Here is a 23,194-nt window from a genome sequence, read left to right as displayed (position 1 = left end):
GCCAGACTTACCCGGGTGTCCATCAGCTCTTCCCTTGTTTCTCGGATCTCGGTAGGACCTCCATTTGTTGTGGTAGCGCCCGCGCTACCACCACCCATTCACCATGTCTGAGCGAGGGGCTGTGGATCGAAAAACAGAGACAAAAGACAGCGGGTCATTTGTGCCAGAGGATGCCAAATGCTGTTTATTGAAGAAGGGAGGGAACCTTAAATACAGGCTTACAGCACAATGGAGGAATCTCAGAAGGCAAAGTTTGCTACTGAATGTTCTACATTCTTGCATCTAAGCTGTTTATACCAAATGCAGGATACACAAACAAAGAACCTCCCATGAGCATTCAGGAGGGTGGAGACTGGCAGGGAATCAGCATAGGGAGGACATCAAGGTCAAGGACAGGCAAGCAGGGTGCAGTTACCCAACTTGGGAGTTCCAGGGCACTACAGCATTCCTTGGGTATATGTCCAAGAGTAGTATAGCTGGGTCTTGAGGAAGACTTATTCCCTATTTTCAGTGAAACTGCCATACTGATTCCCAGAGTGGCTGTACAAGTTTGCATTCCCACCAATAGTGGAGGAGTGTTCCCCTTGCTCCACATCCTCTCCAACATAAGCTGTCTTCAGTGTTTTTGACCTTAGCCATTCTGGCAGGTATAACATGGTATCTGAGAGTTGTTTTGATTTGCATTTCCCTAATGACTAAGGATGTTGAGCTGTTCCTTAAATGCCTTTCAGCCATTTGAGAATCTTCTGTTGAGAATTCTCTGTAAAGCCCTGTAGCCCAATTTTTAATTGAACGCTTAAGTATTTTGATGTCTAGCTTTTTGAGTTCTTTAAATATTTTGGAGGTCCTCCCTCTGTCAAATGTATGGTTAGTGAAGATCTTTTCCCATTCTTTATGCTGTCATTTTGTCTTATTTACCATGTCCTTTGTTCTACAAAAGCTTCTCAGTTTCAGGAGGTCCCATTTATTAATTGTCACTCTCAGTGTCTGTGCTACTGGTATTATATATAGGAATTGGTCTCCTGTGTCAATGTGCTCCAGACTATTTCCTACTTTCTCTTCTATCAAGTTCAGTGTAAATGGATTTATGTTGAGGTCTTTGATTATTTATACTTCTTAAGGAAACTATAGGACTACTTCAGCAAATATGGTTCTTATTTACTTATATTCATCTTATATTCTTATTTAAACTTACATTTACAACTAGCATCTTTACATCTTATTTGAACTTACACACTTTTCACAAGCTTATTATAGGATATCTTAGGCATTGTCAGAGAAACTCCATTGATCTATTTTACAAATCTATATTAAGCAAATTCTCTATAGGGCTACCATTAGTATATATCTAACTTAGCAAACACCTAAAGATTTCTTAACACTAAAAAGAGATTAAACATTTTCTAACAAGACAGAATAATTTCCTACTTCTGACTCTTAATTATCATCACTATCTCTATTAGAATGACTCTCTTAACTAGACAGAAAGTACACTATAAAGTTTAGAGCTTATAATCAGCTTTGATAGTTCTGAAAGTTCTTTGAAAAGGAGAATCTATTTCTTTAATGGCTTTCTTAACTCTGGGATTTAGTGAGTTCTGTTGCTAAACGGTACTTTATGAATTGCAGATCTTCTACAAAAACTCTGCTAAGAGCTATCTCAGTTTACAGCAAACCCAAAAGAAAAAAAAAGAAAAGAAGAAAAACCTTGTAAAAAACATTCTGTTTCTGAATTTCTTAGCGAGTCATTCCATAAGTCAATTTCCCAGCAGGAGAAGATAGTTGTCTAAATTGGAGTAGAGTTCCAGACCTGCGGCTTTTAGCAGGTCTGAAAACAGTGCTGAAACTTAGTTACAATTGCCTCAAACTCCTCAGCAGCCTGGAAGCCTCTTTGTACTCCTACTATTCCAAGACTGCAAGATGGAACCTCAATATCAAGAGCTGTGTTTTAACTTTTTTAAAAAACTCAGAGTTTTTATTAGCCTAATATTTCTTAGAAAGATTCAAAAACATAGATGTTCTTTCATGAAACATATCCTTCATTAGCTTACTCTGAGGAAGACCATTTTCATGATTTAGTATTTTCACTTCATTAGCTTTAACCCCTGATGTTATGGTTGTTAGCAGCTGTGATATTTAGCATTGATTACTTATAAGTAACTTTCAGAGGAAGCAACTCTACTTTTTAAGTCAGCTAGATTTTCTGAAGTTTGTTCCCATCTATAAAGCAGTTGTTTCTTTTTGAATGCCTGTTTCCTTGTCTTCTTATTAGATTTGCAAAGGCATTATTTATTGCAGGCTGTTTGATCAAAAGGTAAAGAACTTTCCCATATGTTTCTTCTCAAACAATTTTCAGAGTATGGATTGCTTTCCCACGCTTTCTTACGGATTTTAAAATGGCTTGTTGACAAACGGTTTCTAGTTAAAGGCTGTCCCTTTACCCAAATTCATCACTACATTGGGAATGTCTCTGTCTTCTGAAATCTCAGACTTGCCTAGAGTGACAGATATTCACCAACAAGCCATAGCTCTTTATCATCCTCAGACCATTCCACCAATGGGAACAAAGTTTCAAAAAGTCAATTGGGCTATTCTCAAGTGGACTACTACTACTGTTGTTTTCAAAGCTACTGCTCTAGCCCTAATAAAACGAACAAGCAAACAAAACCAGGCATTATTGCACATCCTGTAAGGAGTTTCCGTCCTTCATAGAGTACAATATTGGGAGTTAAAATTAAACTCCTGCAGGTCTCACAGTGTTTCTTTCCACATTAAAATACTGTACTCATTAGTTAACTCTCCCTCTTATAAACATATTTCTTACTCACTTGTACCTCTCTGTGTTTACTTGCAAGTGTGCATGGAATTGTCAGAACATCTCTTTCAGAAATTGGTTCTCTACTGCCACCATGTAAGATCCAGGAAGGTAACTGAGATAACCTGACCTTCCAACATTCACCCCAAAACCTGGCTCAGGTTTGTTCTTATTAATAAGACCTGTTAAGATTCATGCTACAACTGGAGTCACTGAAGACTTTTCCAAAATGCTCTCATGAGCAAGGCCTTTCTTTAGAGTGAACTCTTTTAAGGCTGTAAAGATCGCTAGACTGAATGAACAGTTTCCCACATATTTTACACAGAAAGGGTTTCATCCTAATGATTTTTTTCATTCAATTTAGGACATGTGGAATTGTTAAAGGTTTTTACACAATGTTTACATCATAATGCTTTCATCTAGTGTGATTCCTTTCATGTCTGTTCAGATTACTGGAGCAGTTAAAGGCTTTTCCATAATGCTTGCATGCATAATGCTTCTCTCCAGTGTGACTCTGTATATGTGTTTTCAGATCACTAGAGTAGGTAAATGTTTTTCCTCAATGCTTACATGCAAATGGCTTTTCTCCAGTGTGACTCCTTCCGTGTCTCATATGAATACTACTGTCACTGAAGGCCTTTCCACAATGCTTACATGCATAAGGCTTCTCTCCAGTGTAACTCTGTTCATGCCTTTTCAGAACACTGGAGTAGGTAAATGTTTTTCCACAATGCTTACATGCAAATGGCTTTGCTCCAGTGTGAATCATTTCATGACTCTTCAGATTACTGGATTGAGTAATGCTTTCCACAATACTTACATGCATAAGGCTTCTCTCCAGTGTGACTTTGTTCATGTCTTTTCAGAACACTGAAGTAGGTAAATGTTTTTCCACAATGGTTACATACAAATGACTTTTTTCCAATGTGAATCATTTCATGACGCTTCAGATTACTGAAGCGGGTAAATGCTTTTCCACAATGCTTACATATAAATGGTTTTGTTCCAGTGTGAATAATTTCATGACTCTTCAGATAACTGGAGTGGGTAAATGCTTTTCCACAATGCTTACATGCATAAAGCTTCTCTCCACTGTGAAGACTTTCATGTCTTTTCGAGTACTGGGGTCAGTGTAGGCTTTTCCACAGTGCTTACATACATAAGGCTTCTTTCCTGTGTGGTTCCTTCTATGTGTTCTCAGAATACTGGAGCAGTTAAAGGCTTTTCCACAATGTTTACGTGCATAAGGCTTCTCTCCAGTGTGAATTCTTTCATGAATGTTCAGATGACTGGGGCAGGTAAATGCTTTCCCACAATGCTTAGAAGTATAATGTTTACAAGTAACTTACACTCCTTTGTAAGTTACTTTATGTTTCTCAAAACATTTTGCATATCTAAATGTTTCATCACATTGCCTACAATTGTACCTTTTCTTTCCAATATGACTATTTTTATGGTTGATAAGGTCACTGGAATTAGTGAAGGCTTCTTCACAGAGCTTACTTACAAATTGTTTCACTTATTTATGGATTCCTTTATCATTTTGAACATATGCGTATCTTGTTAAGTCATTCTCATTGAGGTTATCTCCAGTTTGAATTCTCTCCTGAGGCTGATCAAAACAGAGGCTTGTACAGGCTTCATTAAATTGTTGACTTTTACAGGGTTTCTCCTTAGGAGAAATTTCAAGTACCTGAAGTGATTGAGAATGACTGATATCATTCCAATGCTTCCAATGTATAGAAGCTATAGTCATAGCTTTCTTTTGTACAGATGGTAGCCCTGTAGTTTGGACTCTGAGATACCCATGTGAGGATGAATGACCAATCATGTTTCTTTTATACAAAGGGCTCTCATGAACTCTTACTGTTGGAGGCATGTCTATATTAATGATATTCTCTGGAACATGATCCTGGTTTTTATCACACTCACTATCACATTTGTATCCACAGTCTTTCTCAGTCACCTGAGTTCTGCAAAAGATGAGAAGAGCATTACTGGAAATGAGGGAAATATTGGAGGAGGCTGGCTGGTGTGGATCACTACAAATATACTATCGCAGAGGCAACAGAAGAATCCAGTCAATGTGAAGGATAGTATGTATGGACCACATGTAAAGACTCCGCTATGTGTGAAGAAGTAGAGTGTTGACTTTACTTCACTAAGAATATGAAGGAATTGTATCACAGACTTGAAGGTTAAAAAGAATTTTTGCTTTTCTAGTATATCAGATTCTAATGACAGCATTCATGTGGAGGGCACACCACTTCTTGTTATTCTTGATTTGACAGATCTCTTGTACTCTTCTGCCTTTGAGAAATGTTACTGGCACAAGTGTTGTACACAAACAGATAGTCATACACACATATAAAATAATAGGCCTAAAGGAGTAAACATGAAGGCAAAATTCCTGATGTTAGTAGATAATAAAAACAATCCCAGAGTGGTAAAATATTGTGGCATTTTGGCATTCTAAATGCTCAGCCAGTGGTGGTTAATTAGTTATCAACAAGATGCATCTAGGGCCATCAGAGAATAGGGATCCTCAAAGGAGAAATGACTCAAATTAGCCTGCAAACAAGTCTATGAGAACATTTTTACATGCCTAATTGATGAAGGGGGCTTAGACTGTGGTGGGTATTGTGGCCTTGGGCAGGAGGGCCTGAGCTGTGTAGAAAAGGACCCCTGGTAGTTAGTTTGGTCAACTTGACACAAACTATAACCCACATCTGAGAAGAGGGAACCTGAAATGAGAAATGGCTTTGTCAGATTCACATGTAAGCATGTCTGTGGGGGCATTTTCTTGCTCACTGACTGAGAAGAATTGGCTCAGCCTACAGTAGGTGATATCCCACTAGAGATGTGGGCCAGGGTTGAGTAAAGGAAGTAGCTGAGTAAGGGATGAAGAGCACACCAGTAAACAGCATTTCTCCATCACCTCTGCTTCAGTTCCTGCCTCTAGGTTCCTGCCAGGCTTGAGTTTCTGCTCTGGCTTCCCTTTCTAATGGTACTGTGACAAGGAAGTGTAAGTGAAAATGAGCTGCACCCCAGGGTTGTTATTTGTCACAGCAAAAGAAAGCAAACAAAATCCACAGTACTTATGTTCAGAGCCTCAAAATAATACATGGAAAGATGGCAAATACTTTTGAATATGAAGGGAAGTTGTCTGTAATAAACCACTGGAAATGCTCTTTCAGAGTTTAATGTTACATGACATACTTGTGAAAGTGATAGATTACAGAGAAGAGATACTCCAATATTGAATTGTATTATTCAATGCTCCATTACAGAAATTTGTGTAGAATATTTTTTCCCTTAAGTATATTTCATTTTAGGTATATTTTGGTAGGCTGTCTGTTGTCCCATGATTCCCAAATATTTGATATTAATTCCTTCCTTGTGAATATAAATTACAACATTTTTCTGAGATCTTTGCAGTCCTCTCCAAATTTTTCTTCTACTGCTTTATCTAGAAGAAAATCCAGCATAAAAGGTATTACAACCTATCTCTTATAACATGGGTATTCACATTATATTCACAATATATTCCATTCAAGAATTCAAATACCAACAATACACACATAAGCAGGACACAATTGTTCTCTGACTGAATAAATAATGGGAGCATGTTGGGTTTTGTTTTTTTAACCTATGGAGATCAAGTTCAAAAATGTTTCCTTCATCACAATACTGTAGAGCTTCTTTTGACTACATTCCAACAAAGCCCACTCTTCTAAGGTGAAGTTCACAGCCATATCCTCAAAGGTCACTGGCTCCTTAGAGTACATACATTAGGATGGTTAATTTTAACTGACAGACTGACAGGATACAGAATCATCTATCATAGATGTTTCTGAAAATACCTCTAAATGATCCTATACATAGAATTAACTGAAGCATATCTGCAAAATGCTATCTTTATTACTTAATGTAATATAGGAAGATCCACTGTCTCATTAGTAATCCACTGCCCTTAGGAAACATACAGCAACTAATATAAAACAAAGGCTTTAATTGGGGCTTGCCTATACTTTTAAAGAGTTACTTAATGGTTATCATTGCAGGAAGCAGACAGACATAGAGCTGGAACACATTCAAAACAACATGCACAGCCATTTGAGAGTTACTTTGTGAACTCTATGGGGATTACACAGTGAGAGGAGGGAGCTGAGACACAGACAAATACACTTCACTCTCTTCCTGATTGTGTGCACTGTGACTAGCAGCTTCATTGTTCTGAATTTTGTGAACTGTACCCTTCAATTGTGATGTGAAATACAATCCTTCTACCTAAAGTCACTTTTTTTCAGAGTCATTTGTGAAAGCTGGATGAAAAGCCTAATATATGGAAAACATATAAGGGCTGAGGAGATGGCTCAGTGGTTAATAGCATTGGTTGTTCTTTCAGAGGTCCTGAGTCTAATTCCCAACAAACCCATAGTGGCTCAAAACCATCTACAATAGAGGCAGACATTTCAGTCATGCAGGCATACATGCAAAGACAGCCCACCATATACAAAAATAAACACATCTTAAAACAGAAATGCATTTTTAAATTGGGGCCATTGTTGTGTTTGTAAGCATTTTTTTAATTTTTTGGCAAGAATATGCAGGAAGTAGCAAGATAGGTTTGTTGTTGTTTGTTTGTTGTTGTTGTTGTTTAGAAAAGAAAAACAATTGAGCACACTGAACACAAAGCTGAGTGAGTCATTCTAGTAGATGCTTCAAGTCAAAAGTGCTGAAAGGAATGCCTGCAGGGGAGACAAGGATCAGGAAGGCTCAGTGGGAACAAGAATTCTGTCAGGAACTGTCTTACTATAGTCAAGTACATAACTTCATTTGGCCCTACCTCAGAGATTCTGAAATGAACTTGAATGCAAAAATTTTGGAGTACCCTGTTAGATGAAATGAATGTGAGCAAGCTACAGTGTTAAACAAAAGGAGCAGTTGGAACTGATAGTAAGTTTAGTACTTTGCACTGGGCCAATGATGAAGCAGGGAAAACTGAGCAACTTTGAACTTTACTTGGCTTGGGCTCTGCACAAAGCCCTCTCTGAACAAGGAAGCTAGCAACCTGTTGGTTTCCTTATTGGGACAATCATCTTCAGTGGGCTGTATCTCTATCTGCTTTAAAAAGAACAACATGTTATTTCCTTTAGTAACTCTTTATTATTTTCAAATAACTTTTGGAAAACAGGTATGCAAGAAATTCTAAAATACTCAAAACACTTTACATCATGTCAGTCAAAAATTTAGGCAGAATGGGATTGGCCCTCAAGGAGGCTACCCCTAGCTAAGAAGGTATTGGCAATTGATAGCTTTGGTCGTATAGACACTTATTATCTTCAGGAATGTGGTCACTAATATAATGCTCATACCCTATGGATAGCTACACACATTTGTACAGCACTAACTCCACTCAGTGGGTAACGAAAAGAAAGAAAGAAACAAAGAAAGAAAGAAAGAAAGAAAGAAAGACACAAGGCTGGAAAGATGTTTGTTTGTTTGTTTTTCGAGACAGGGTTTCTCTGTGTAGCTTTGCGCTCTTCCTGGAACTCACTTGGTAGCCCAGGCTGGCCTCAAACTCACAGAGATCCGCCTGCCTCTGCCTCCCTAGTGCTGGGATTAAAGGCATGTGCCACCACCGCCCGGCCACACTAGTGATTTAATAGCACACTTTAAAGTTCTAGAACAAGAAGTAGCACACACACCAGGAGGAATGCCAGGAAATAAATTGAGGACTGAGATCAATAAAACAGAAACAAAGAGAACAATACAAAGGGTAGGGCATGGTGAATGAGAACATAAGGGAATGAGATGGTCGAGCTGGTACAGGGATGGAGTGGAAAAGCAATTAGAAAGATACCATGATGGAGGGAGACATCATGGAGATAGAGAGAAACCCAGTGCTAGGGAAGTTGCCAAGAATCCCCAAGGATGACCCTAGCTTAGACTGCTAGAAATAGTGAAGAGGGTGCCTGAACTGAACTGGCTTGCTCCAGTGATCAGATCAGTGAATACCCTCACTGTCACCACACAGCTTTTCTCCAATGACTGATGGAGGCAGATGCAGAGATCCACAGCCAAACACCAGGCAGAGCTCCAGGAGTCCAGTCAAAGAGAGAGAAGAGAGATTCTACGAGCAAGTGCATCAGGATCATGATGGGGAAACCTGCAGAGATGACCAAACCAAACTGGTGAGAACTCATGAAAGTTGGATCAATGGCAGTGGAGCCTGCATGGGCCTGGACTAGGCCCTTTGCATGGTGAGACAGTTGTGTAGCTTGATCTTCTTGGGAGACCCCCTTGCAGTAGAATCAGAACCCAACCCTGGTGCATGAGGGGCCTTTTTGGGGGCCCACTACCTATGATGGGACACCTTGTGCAACCTCGAGGCAGCAGGAAGGGCTTGTACTTGCCTCTACTGGATGTGCCTACCCCTGGGAGGCCTTGCCTTCTTATAGGTGGGTTGCAGGGGAAGGCTGGTGAGGTGGAAGGAAGGAAGAGGGGGGATCTCTGATTGGTATGTAAAATGAAAAAACTGTTCTTAATAAGAATGGGAAAAAATGTTTAAAAAAATCATTGAAATAATTCACCTTTTATGCCAGCACTTAGGAGGCAGAGGCAGGCAGAGCTCTATGAATTCAAGGCCACCCTGAACTATAAAGCATGTTCCAGGAAAGCTAGGGCTCTTACATAGAGAAAACCTCTGCTGAAAAACCACAAAAAGGAATATATTTTACTAGCATGAGCAGTCTTTAATCTAAAGCTTTTCCTTGTAAAGATATAATTGTAATCTAAGTAGAAAACCCTGCATGTAGAAGATGCCTAACCTGAGTATTGTTAAGACTTTAAGCAGACTGAACAAAAAACCTTGATATTTAAATTAATATGGAAAAAAATAAAGCTATGAAAAATGAGTCATGAAAGAGGAGAGCATCAGTCTTATGTTTTATTTTACAAGTTAAATTTATCTTAGGAAGAAGAGATATTTATCTATCAGAAATACGAGATGTTAGAAATGTTAATTATTGTTATTTTAATAGTTACCAGCATAGCCAATTTAATATGTATGAAATAAGTATACTCAGATTTTGACTGTGACTGTTGGTTGGTTTTGTATATCCTGTCATCCTCAACAGGAAAATGAAATTTCACAAAGAAATAGCCATTTTGGCCTTCATAAAAACTAGGCAAGCAAATGGTGCACAGATAGAAATGCAGACTCAGTGCTCATACATATAAAAAAATAAAAAGAAAAATTTCCAAAAATATTTCTGACAAAGCAATCCATTACACTTTTTTCCAACAATATTGTGCAATGCTGCAGTTCTCTACGTTTGCTTCCAATAGATGTATTGTGCCTGGCTGCAGATGAAAATCGGGCTAGGCACCAATGTATAAATATAGCAGAATATCTTTAGGAATCATTTCCTTGCTCTTTTCCTGTTGTGTTTTGTTTTATTCTGGGCCACTGGGCTGTCCTTCCTTGTATTAGGCTTTCTCTTTGGGCCACTAGCCAGTTCCCAAGTCATGACATGGAGACTTATAATTAGTTATCAATGCTTGGCCATAGGTTATGCTGATTTCTTGCTAGCTCTTAACTTAACCTGTTTCTTTTGATTTATGTTTTTCCTTGGGGTTTTTTTTTTTTAAACCTTTCATTCATTCTGTGTGTCCTTCTCTGTGTCTGTCTGGTTAGTGACTACCTGGCTGGCCCTGAGCTTCTCTTTTTCTTTCTCCTTCATTCTCCTTGTTATCCCAAGCCTATCTGCCTGCGGGGTCTGCCCATTCCTCAATTGCCTAGCTATTGGCTGCTCATCTTTTTATTAGACCAGTTAGGTGTCTTAGGCAGACAAATATATATATATCTTTACATTGCTAAACAAATGAAGCCTAAACAAAGGCAATACTTTTTACATCACTAAACAAATACAGCATAAACAAATGTAATGTATCTTTATCTAGTTAAAGTAATAGTCCACAATATTTCCTCTCACTCCTGGTCATTCAGGCAGTGTCGCATGTGGGATCCCTCTTGTGGTGTGGACCAAAGGTGGACCAGGCATGAGTTTGCCACTCTCATAACTTCTTTGTCACCATTACCACAGCATGTCTTGCAGACAGCTCAGAGAATAGTGTTTAGTGTCTGCATTGGTGCTCACTTCCTACTGCAATGAGCCTTCCTGGTGATAGGAGATTGGGGTTTAGGCTTCATATCTCTCATTTCTAGGAGATTTCACAATTCTCACTCTCATAGAATCCATGTCTTCCACTTCACTAGGCTTCTATATTGACACTCAAATTACACCCAATTCCAGTCACTTCTCCCACACTGACCCTCTCTCTTCCCATGCCTTCTCCACACCCAATACACCACAAACCACAAAATTCTATTTCCCCTTTCCAGGGAGATCCATGTGTCCAAGCTAGAGCCCTCCTCATTATTTAGCCTATCTAGATCTATGGGTTGAGGCATGAATATCTTTTACTTAAAAGCTAATGTTCACTTATAAGGGAGTATTATATCATGTTATTCTTTCTTGATCTAGGAAACGTCTCCCAGGATAACTTAACTAGTTCCCCCCATTTGCCTGTAAATTTCATGATGTCATTTTTTTAACAGCTCAGTAACATTCTATTGTATGACTATACCACATTATCTTTATTGATCTTCAGTTGAGAAATGCTTAAGTTGTTTCCAATTTCTGGCCCTTAAAAATAAAGCTTCTATGAACATAGTTGAACAAGTGTCCCAGTGGTAGGACAGAGCATCCTTTGGGTATATGCCTAACAGTTGTATAGCTGGGTCTTAAGTAAGATTGATCCCCAATTCTCTGAGGCCACCATATTGATTTCTATGGAAGCTGTACTAGAGTAAATTCCCACCAGCGTTGTAGGGGTGTTCCTCTTGTTCCACATGCTCATCAACATGAGCTTTTACTTGTGTTTTTAATCTTAGACATTCTGACAGGTATAAGATAAAAATCGCAGAATCATTTTGTTTGCATTTCTATATGGTGAAGGATGCCGAACAGTTCTTTATGTATTTCTCAGATATTTGAGATTCCAGTTGAGAATTTCTGTTTAGATGTGTAGGCCATTTTTAGTTGTATTATTTGGTTTAGTCACATCTTGTTTATTGAATTATTTATAGAATTAGATATTAGGCCTTTGTTAAATGTGGGGTCAGTGAATTTAATGTCCTATACTGTATGGTGTCATTTTGTCCTATTCTTGTCCTTTGCCTTGGAGAACTTTTATTTATTAGGTTCACATTTATTTATTCTTGTACTAGTGACTGTGCTAACATTGTTTTTATTAAGGAAATTGTCTCCTGTGCCAGGGATATCAAGGCGATTCCTCACTTTCTCTTCCATCAGTTTCAGGGTGTCTGGTTGTTTAAATCTTTGATCCACTTGGAATTGAGTTTTGTGCAGGGTGATATAAATGCATAATTTTGCATTCTTCTACATGCACACATCCAATAAGACAAGCACCATTTGTGAAGATGCTTGTTTTTGTATTTCTGGCTTCTTTTTCAAAGTCAAGTGTACATAAGTATTGCCATAGAGTAGGTATATTGTTCATTCATTTTCATTCAATTCTAGAAAGTCTTTAGTTTCTTTCTTTATTTCTTCTTTGACCCAGCAGTCAATGAGGAGAATGCTACTCAGTTTCCATGAGTTTGGAAGATTTCCCTTGTTTCTGTTGTTGTTGAAATCCACTTTTAATCAATGGAAGTCTGATAGGATGCAGGGATTATTTCAATTTGATTGTACCTATTGAGACTTGCTTTGTCACCAAGTATGTGATCACACTTGGAGAATGTCCCATGAGGCACTCAGAAGAAATATATTTTTCTTTGTTTTGGTGAAATATTCTATAGATATCTGTTAGGCCCATTGGTTAATAACATCTGTTAGGTCCAGTATTTCTTTGTTCAAATTTTGTCTGGATGAGTAAGTGGTCCATTGCTGCTGGTAGGGTATGGGAAACTCCAACTAATAATATGTGAGAGTCAGTATGTGATATAAGCTTTAATAGTATCACCATTGCAAATGCATGTACCCTTACATTCTGAGCATAGTTGTTAAGAATTAAAAGATTGTGTTGTTAGATCTTCCCTTTGATGAGTAGAAAGTATCCTCTTCCCTGTCTCTTTTGATAATTTTGCTTTAAAGTCTATTTTGTCAGATATTAGATGGACTACACCAGTTTGTTTCTTAGGTTCATTTGCTCAGGAAATATTTTTTCAATCCTTTATTATGAGTTACTATCTATGTTTGATATTGAGGTGTGTTTCTTACAAGCACAGGAAGAATAGATCCAGTGTTTGAATTAACTTGGTTATTCTGTGTCTTTTTATTAGGGACTTAAATCCATTGATACTGAGATACAGAAATGACCGATGATTGCTAATTCCTATTACTTTGTTGGTGGTGGTGATGGTAGTGTGTGTGTTGGTCTGTGTGCCTCACTTTTTTCTGGTGTGAGATTATTTCCTGTGTTGTCATAGGTGTAGTTAAGCTCCCTGGGTTGGAGTTTTCCTTATAGTATCTTATGTAGGGATAGATTTCTGGATAGATATTGCTTAAATTTGACTTTATTGTGGAATATTTTGCTTTCTCTATCTATAGTGACTGAAAATTTGCTGGATATAGTTCTGATCTGATATCCACGATCTTTTAGAATCTGCAGGACATCTGTCTAGTAGGCCCTTTTGGCTTTTAGATTATCCACTGAGATGTCAGGTGTAACTCAAATAGGTCTGCATGTATATGTTATTATTTCTTTTTCATTAATATTCTTTCTTTGTTCTGTATGTTTAGTGCTTTAGTTACTATATGGCAAGGGGACTTTGTTTTCTGGACTAATTTATTTGGTGTTCTTCTAAGCTTCTTCTACCTTTATATACATCTCCATCTTTAATTTAGGGAAGTTTTAATCTACGATTTCCTTAAAAATATTTTCTGGGCCTTTGACCTTGAATTCATCTATTCCTATTATTCTTAGATTTGTTTTTTTCATAGTGTCCCAGATTTCCTAGATGTTTTGTGTAGTTGGAGAGCTTCTCTCCAGCCCCCGCCAAGCCCTATTAGTCCAACAACCCACTTATAAAATAAACACACAGACATTCATATTATTTAAAGTGCTTGGCCATTAGCTCAGGCCTACCATTGTCTAGCTCTTACTCTTATATTTAGCCCATTTCTATTAATCTATACTTTGCCACGTGGCTCATGGCTTACCAGTATCTTACATCTTGTCATGGCAGCGGCTGGCCGTATCTCTCTCCTTCGCCTTCCACTTCCTAGAATTCTCCTCCCGCCTTGTCCCGCCTATACTTCCTGCCTGGCTAATGGCCAATCAGCATTTTATTTATACAGATCAATATCCACAGAACTTCCCCTTTATTTTTTTTAAAGGAAGGTTTTAACTTTTACATAGTAAAATTACATATAATAAAATAATTATTAAGCAAGAATTACAGTTACAATATTAAGGAAGATATCCTATCTATCTTATATTTGTGAGTTTGAGGTTTTCATATCTAACTTATCTTTTATCATAATTGAGGAAATTATAAATATCTAGTCTTCAACCACATCAAAGACTTCAGAAGGATATAATATTACCTGAGAACAGGGAGAAGGATGCAAGCAACTTTCGGGAGTCTTGCAGGGTAGACAGAGACAGCTGGTAGCCTGGACAGTCACCTAATGTTCCTTTGTAAAGTTGGGGCATTTGTCTTCAGCCCACAGGGCTAGAGTCTCTTGGTCAATTTTTTCAGTGTCCTGTAGAATGTCTGGCAGTTTCCTCTGCAAAGCAGGAACCTAAAGGACCATTTTGTCAAGCAGTTTAGTGGTCACCTTTCTATGGGTCCTGTATGTCCAGTTGATCAAGCAGTCCAGGCAAGAACTGTTTCTTGCCCAAATGGATATTTTTGCCAAGGTGAAGATAAGATATGAAGTGTCTTCAATGCCCATCCTCCTCTCTGAAGTAAATCAGTGTTGCCAGGAGCAGACGTCTCACTGTCCAAAAAGTCTAAATTTTAAAAATATTTTAAATGCCATATTCTGTAGCTCTTTGAAGTATTTGAAGATTACCAATCTATCTGAAATGTTTCTATGTATACCTAGGAGACTTAACTAACATGGCTATGAGTATGATTATTTATAGTTACAACTTAGTATATATACATATATAATATCTTAGATAGAATATATTAAATACTAGACTCAGGTTCTTTAGGATATGACACCTTTTGGAATGATTGTAACATGCCACCTACTCACACTCTAGACTTCCCTAGATTTTAGTATGTGTTTTTTTGCTTGATATTGTTTGCATTTATTGTAATTCCAACTTATCTAGGTCATTATCCCTCATTACTCCTGGACAATATTTGATAACCATTTGTTTGTATATAGTCTTATATTAGGTTAGAACCTTCTTATTTAGACAAAAGGGGGAGATGTAGTGGGTAGCCATCCCAGCATTGGCCTGGAAGTTCCAATCCCCATTGAGGCTTCGGTAATGGTCATGCCCACAAGGCGGGGCTGAGGGAGGAAGCAGAAGACCCAGGATCAAGAGGAGGGGTCTCTCTTGGTTCTGGGACACTGGACGCAGGAGGTAGACTGAGCAGAGTTCTCCAGAGAACACCGCTGGACTGTGCCATACCTTTGCCAGGCCCTGCAATCTAACTATCCCTTCACTTGTAAGTTACCCCACAAAATAAACCTCCCTTTTAACTACGTGGAATGGCCTTAATAATTTCACGAATAGTTTTGTGTCAGGAATTTTTAACTGAACATTTTCTTTGACCAATGTATCCATAGCTTCTATTGTACTTCTCTGTCTTAGAGTCTCTTCTATTCCTTGTATTCTGTTGGTGATGCTTGCATCTGTAGCTCCTGTTCATTTACCTAGATTTTTCATCTCCAGGATTCCCTGAGTTTATGTTTCCTTTATTGCTTTTATTTCCATTTTTGGGTCTTGAACAGTTTTATTCATTTCCTTCACTTGTTTGTTTTCTCTTGGCTTTCTTTAATAAATGTATTTATTTGCTCCAATAGTTTGCTTGCCTTTTCCTAGATTTATCTGATACATTTATTAATCTCCACTCTAAGGATCTCTATCAATTTCATAAAGTTAGTTTAAGTTCAATTTTTGTACATGTGATTGTCAGAAGATGGCTTTCAGCAACTCATTCTCTATTGCCACCATGTAAGATCCATGAGGTAACAATGTAATCACATTTTCTGGCAAGAATCATTACTGGCTGATGCACCCATGATTCAACCACATTCTTTTTTCTTATCTTGCAACAGAAGCAATTTGTGCAATGCAGTGTCACACAGTTAATCCTGGTACAAGTGACACACACTGCACTTCCTTTCACTGTCAGATCATTATGGGCTTGAGCCGATATGTAAAATGCAGAACTTCAGGAACACACCGCTTAAAAGGAAAAGATCTCTAAACACTGTGTGTAGATGTATCTGGCTTGTTAAATAAGAAACACAGAACTGATTGCAGAGTTAAAAACCATGAGATCAGAGCAAGAGCAGAAAACCTTACCCTTCACTGCTTCTGCGGTTCTTCCTCTCCGCAAGAGACCTACTTCTCTGCATCCTGTCTATTTAAAAACTTTCTGTTCTCCTCTCTCATTGGTTGTAAACCCAGCCACATGACCTCCTCGTCACTGCCTGTTTGTACAGACCTCCAGGTCTTCTATGGTTGGTATTGAGATTAAAGGCGTGTGTCTGCCATGCTGGCTGTGTCCTTGAACACACAGAGATCTGCCTAGCTCTGCCTCCCAAGTGCTGGGATTAAAGGCGTGCCCCACTACTGCTCAGCTTCTGCTCTGGCTTGCTCTGACCTCAAGGCAACTTTATTGACATACAAATAAAATCACATTTCAATACAAATAAAATATCACTATAACTTTGAATGTTTTTCTCACATTTATTCCAAACATAAAGGCTTTCGCCAGTGGGTGAAATTTGAGTATAATAGGAAATACAGCTGCTAAAGAATTTCCCATATATATGATCTTGTCCCCAGAATGAATTCTTAAGAACATCATGGCAACAGGAAACTGATGAAGGCTTTTGAACAATACTTTAATGTGTACATGCATTAGGCTTCTTTCCCATGTAAATTTTTGCATGAGGTTTACAGAATCTGGAAGTGGTGAAGACTTTTCCAGATGTTGACATTGATAAGATTCCTCAACACTATGAGAACTTTTATTCTTGAAAAAAAATGACAAGAGCAAAGAAATAGTTTCCCCATTTCTTATCAACAAAGGATTTCTCTTCAGTGTAAATGTTTTATTACTCTTGTGACAAGTGGAATTTGTAAAATCTATTCTTCAGTGCTTACACACATTAGGTTACTGACTGATGTGACATGTCTGTAATGACTACTGGAGTCACTGAATATTTTTCCACAATGATTATATGCATAAGGCCTGTCTTTTGAGTGAACTCTTTCATGTGCCTTAAATAAATTGAAATTGGGGAAGGTTTTTCCACAATGCTTGCATACATGACTGCATTCATGAATGTTATGATAACCAAACCAGGAGATGTTTCCAAAATGCTTACAAGCATAAGGCTTCTTTCTTTTGTGACTTACTTTATGTTTCTCTAAACTTTCTTCATATTTAAATGTTTTGCCATGTTGACTACAAATGTACATTTTCTCTCCAGTATGACTTTTTTCACAGTTTAAAGGTCACTGGAATCAATGGAAGATACTTCAGAGAGTTTACACACAAGTGATTTCACTTTTGTGTACTCTCTCATCATTCTAACCTTAGGTATATATCCTTAAGATATTCTCATTGAGTTTATTTCCAGTGTAAGTTCTCGCCAGAGCCTGATCAAAAGGGAGACTCCCAAATGCTTCCTTACATAGATGATTTTTATAGGATTTATCTGTAGGGAAAATTTCAAGTACCTGAAGTGATTAGGAATATCTTTCCAATATTTACAATGTGTAAAACCTTTTGCCAACAGCTTCCATAATTTTGGACCACTTTGCTCTAGTTAGGGCTTTGAGATACACGTGTGAGGATGAATGACCAATGATGTTTCTTTCATGAACTCTTCTTGCAGGAGGCATGTCTTAATTCACTTTATTCTTTGAAATGGGTTCCTGTCTTTTGTCATGCTGATTATCACCTGCTTATTCACCGTAATTTTTAAACAACTGAGTTCTGCAAAAAGTGAGAAGAGCATTACTGTATCCACGAGAAATGTTGGAGGCTCTCATGTGGGGCCCATTACAACTATACTATCTCAGGGGAAACTGAAGAGTGCCACCAATGTTAAGGACATTATGGACTACATGTAAAGACCCTGTCATGTGTGAAAAAGTAAAGTAATGACTTTATTTCTATAAGAATTATGAAGGAGGTTAAGAACAATTCTTGGTCTTCCAGCAGACCAGAGTTTGATGATTAGCATTCATATGGAGGGCTCAAAAGTTCCTATTACTCTTCATCTGAAGGATCTCTTGCCCTCTACTTCCTTCCAGAAATGTTTGTTACAGGTGGTATACAGCAACACACACACACACACACACACACACACACACACACACACACACACACACACACACACACACACACACACACAAAGCATAAAAGGAGAGAACATAAAAGCAAAAGACCTAGTGTTAGAATACCATCAAAACAATCACATAAAGTGGTGAAACACTGGGCATTTGGCATTCTACATCATCAGCCAGTCTTGGTTAGTTTGTTAGTTATCAACTAGATCCACCTAGGGTCATCTAAGAATAGAGACCCTCAATGGAGAAATTGGCTCAATCAGATTGGCCTGTAAACAAGACTGTTGGAGCATTTTCACATTCCTGATTGATAAAGGGTAGTTTCTCTATTGGTAGGACGTATACAAAATGAACCTGTTGGTTAGTTTTGGTTAACTTGACACAAACTAGGACACATATCTGAAATAGAGTAACCAGAATGAAGAAAATGGGTCTATTAATTGACATTTAGCTAAATGGGGGGAGGGCACACGTTTCCTAATCCATGATTAAGGAGGAATAACCAAGCCCATTGTGGATGGTGTTCTTTGCAGATGAGGGTCAAGGTTGAATAAGGGAGGTAACTGAGTAATGGATGAAGAGCACACTAGTAAACAGCATTTCTCCATCACCTCTGCTTTAGTCCCTGCCTCTAGATTCCTGCCATGCTTCAGTTCTTGTCCTGGTTTCCCTTTATAATGGGACTGGGACAAGAAAGTATAAGTAAAAATGTACTCTACTCCAGAGTTCTTTTTTGTGACAGCAAAAGGAAGCAAACAAAACACAGTACTTATGTTAAACATCTCAAAATTATATATAGACAGTAAATATTTTTGGACATGAAGGGAAGTTTTTATGAAATAAGCAACTGGAAAAGCTCTTTCAGAGCTTAATATTACATGACATATTAGTGATATTAATAGATTAAATAGATAAGAGGCTCAAATGTTAAATGACAATTTATTGCTCCATTACAGATATTTGTGCAGCTTAGATATTTTTGGAGCACTTAGATATTTTTGGAGCATTTGATAGGTTGTCCATTTCCCATGATTCCCAAATGTTTGATACAAATTCCATTATATTGAAGAAAAAATAACCCATATTTGTGCTGAGATCTTTGTAGTCCTGTTCAATATTTTCTTCTGGTAGTTTCTCTAGAAGAAAATCCAGAGAATACATTATGGCATATTCATATTCAACATAAAAATATTACTACATAGGTCTTATGGCATTGGTATTTACACTATATTAACCACATATTCCCTTCAGGAATTCAAATACCAACACTATACACATAAGCAGGACATAATTGTTCTCTCACTGAATAAGCAGTGGGAACATTTTTTTACATAACAAGAGTGGGTTTAAAAATGATTCTTTCCTCACTACACTGTAGAGCTTCATTTGACTAGAATGCAGCAAAGCCCACTCTTCTAAGGTGAAGTTCACAGTCACATCCTCAAAGATCACTGGCTCCTTAGAGTACATACATTACAATGGTTAGTTTTAACTGACAGGGTACAGAATCTTCTAGAAAAATGTTTCTGACGACATCACTAAGTGATTATATAAATAAGATTAACTGAAGAATGTCTGTGGGATGCTATCTTGATGACTCAATGTAATGTAGGAGGACCCACTGTCTCGGGTCGTATTCTATTGCCATGAGGAGGCATCCTGACCAAGAAACTACTATAAAAGAAAGCATTTAATTGGAGCTTGCTTTCACTTTAGAGTATTAGTCAATGACTGCCATGGCACAAAGGTGTAGTGGTGTTTGCTCTGCCCATCACCTTGGTCTATAGGGCCCAAAGGAGGCAATGCTTCGTGTCATTGTACTTGACCTCTTGTAAGGGAAGGGAGAAGGGACACATGCCCCTTTTTCCTGCTCCTGCCTTTGAGGTAGATTTGCTTCCAGTCAGATCAGAGAACGACTTCAGCTGTCCACTCCATTTTGTATTTATGAGTATATTTCCTCAATTTATAACTTAATAAATTCTGTTACCCATTTAATAGACTTATGTGGATTGATCTTAATACAAAGCAGACAGGCATGGAGCTGAAACAGAAACTGAATATTTTACTCTTTATCCAATGGCAGCAGACAAAAACATGTACACTGTGCCTAGCATGGCCCATTAAAATCACAAAGACCAACCCTATTGACACACTACTTATAGTACAGTCACATTTCATAATTTTTCAAACAGTTTCACTAGCTGGTGACCAAGATTGCGAATATGTAAGCCTATAGAGCTCACTCACAGTCAAACAGAGCATACAGGGACTAGAGGGGCAACACTTTGAGAACTGTGTAGAGATTTCACTTTTGGAAGAAGGGAGCTGAGACACGGGCAACTATACATTACTCTATTCTTGAGTACATGTGATGAGACCATCAGCTTCATAGTTCCTGTCAGTTGTGATGTACAATAAACTCCTCCTGCCTTAAGTCACTTTTTCAGAGTCATTTGTGACAGTCAGATGAAAAGTCTATCAGAAGGAATACATTTTATGGCTGGAGAGATAGCTCAGTAGTTAACAGCACTGGCTGGTCTTCTGCAGGACCTGAGTTCAATCCCCAGCAAGCACATCATGGCTCACAACTATTTTAATGACATCTGAGGCCCTCATCTCTCATGCAGGCACAAATGAAAATAGAGCACTATTATACAAAAAGAAGTACATCTTAAAGAAATACATTTTTAAAAACATGGTGCCATTGTTGTAAGTAAACCTAAGCAAGTTATTTGTAGTCATTTTAAACTAGTTTGAGGAAGAATGTGCAGGAATTAGCAAGATACATTTTTAGAGAAGAAAAACAATAGAACAGACTGAACACAAAGCTGAATGAGTCATTCTACTAAATGCTCCAAAAACAAAAATGCTGAAAAATCCATATGGAAGAGACATGTATCAGAAGAGTTAGGTGAGAACAAAGACTTTGTAAATAATTAGAGTTAGGGCTATTCCTGTGCTGTTATAGTCAAGAACATAACTTCATTTTGCCCTACATAAGAAAATTTGAATGTAAAGATTGTGAAGTACTTTGATAGAGGAAAAGAGTGTGCACAAGATAAGATTTGGAACAAAGGGAGCTGTTGGAATTAATAACAAGTTTAGTATTGTCCACTGGGGCAATAGTGAAGCAGGTAACATGGGAAATACTGAGCCACCTAGAACTCTTCTTTGCTTGAGCTCTGCCCACAGTCCTCTCTGAACAATGAACCTAACAACATGTGCATATTTTTCTTAGAACAATCCTTTAGTGGATTGTTTAGTATCTATAGCTACTTTAAAAGCAACAATAATCCTACAGAAATTATACAGAGAAATAATGTAACTAAGAGACGTTCTGACTCAAATGGACCTAACCAATATCTGTAAAATATTATAGGCAAACACAAAAGAATATACCTTATTCTCAGCACCTCATGGAACCTTCTCCAAAATTGACCATTTAATTGGCCACATGAAATTGAAAAGTTTCTGTAAGGCAAGGGACTCCATCAACAGGACAAATGGCACCCTAAAAATGGGAAAAAACTTCACAAACCCCACATCCAATGGAAGTATGACTTCCAAAATATATAAATAACTCAAGAAACTAGATGTCATCAAACCAAATTATCCAGCTAAAGAATGGGGTACAGGTCTAAAGAAAATTCTCAACAGAAGAATCTCAAATGAGTGAGAAACAGTAAAAGAGATGTGCATCATTCTTAGACATCAGGGAAACTCAAATCAAAATGATTCTGATCTACCATGTTACCCATGTCAGAATGGCTCAGATTTAAAAAAAAAGTGATAGCTTAGGCTAGAGAGGATGAGGAGCAAGGGGAGCACACCTCCGTTGCTGGTGAGAGTGCAAACTTGTCTAACCACTTTGGAAATCAGTGTGGTGGTTTCTCAGAAAACTGAAAATCAACCAACCACAAGACCCAGCTATATCGTTCTTGGGTATATACTCAACGGATATTTAATCATACCACAAGAACACTTGTTCAACTATGTTAATAGCAGCTTTGTTTGTAAGAGCTAGAACCTGGAAGCAACCTAGATGTCCCTCAGCTGTGAAATGTATATAAAAAAAAATGTTGTTCATTTGCACAATGGAGTATTACTCAGTTGTTAAAAACAAGGACACCAGGAAATTGTAGAAAAAATGGGTCAAACTAGAAAAAAATCACTCTAAGTGAGGTAACCCAGACAGAGACAAACATGGTATGTACTCACTCATAAGTGTATATTAGCAGTAAAATAAAGGATACCTATGCTACAATCCATTGACCCAGAGAAAGTAGTTTACATGGAGGTTTCATGGGAAGATGCCCAAATCTCCTTGGAAAGGGGAAATAGATGAGATTTCATGAGTGGACTTATGGTGGCAGGGGAACATGAGCAATCATGTTAGGAGTGGGGAATGGTAAAGGAGAGTATTGCAACTACTAGAAAGGGGGGGGGGCATTTGCAAGTCAGGTATAAACCTTTCACAAGGGACTAGCTTAGACTCCTAGAAATAGCAGATATGTGGCCTGAACTGGCCATCTTCTATAACCAGGCAAGACTCCAAAGGGAGGGAGCAGGAAACCAACCCAGTCACATAACTTTTGACCTACAGCCTGTCTTGCCCCTGGGATGTGCTGGGGTAAGGGTAGCCTAAAGACTGAGGGAAGGGACAATCAATAACTGGTCCAGTTTGAGACTCATGACAGAAAGAGTAAGCCCACCTCTGACTCTGCCTTGGCACCAGCATCCATGGGATGGATGGCCCAGAGACCTAGGATAGAACCAAACATTCCTAGAAGAAAA

General features: G+C 38.1%; 1 pseudogene; it reads right to left on the bottom strand.

Annotated features, from left to right (window-relative positions):
- Positions 1–3,230: 3,230 nt before the first annotated feature.
- Positions 3,231–6,570, bottom strand: LOC118571467 (annotated as a pseudogene).
- Positions 6,571–23,194: the final 16,624 nt, after the last annotated feature.

This window comes from Onychomys torridus, chromosome 21 (assembly GCF_903995425.1).
Source record: "Onychomys torridus chromosome 21, mOncTor1.1, whole genome shotgun sequence".
NCBI classification, from domain to species: Eukaryota; Metazoa; Chordata; class Mammalia; order Rodentia; family Cricetidae; genus Onychomys; species Onychomys torridus.
This window is presented reverse-complemented; position numbering and strand designations above follow the sequence as displayed.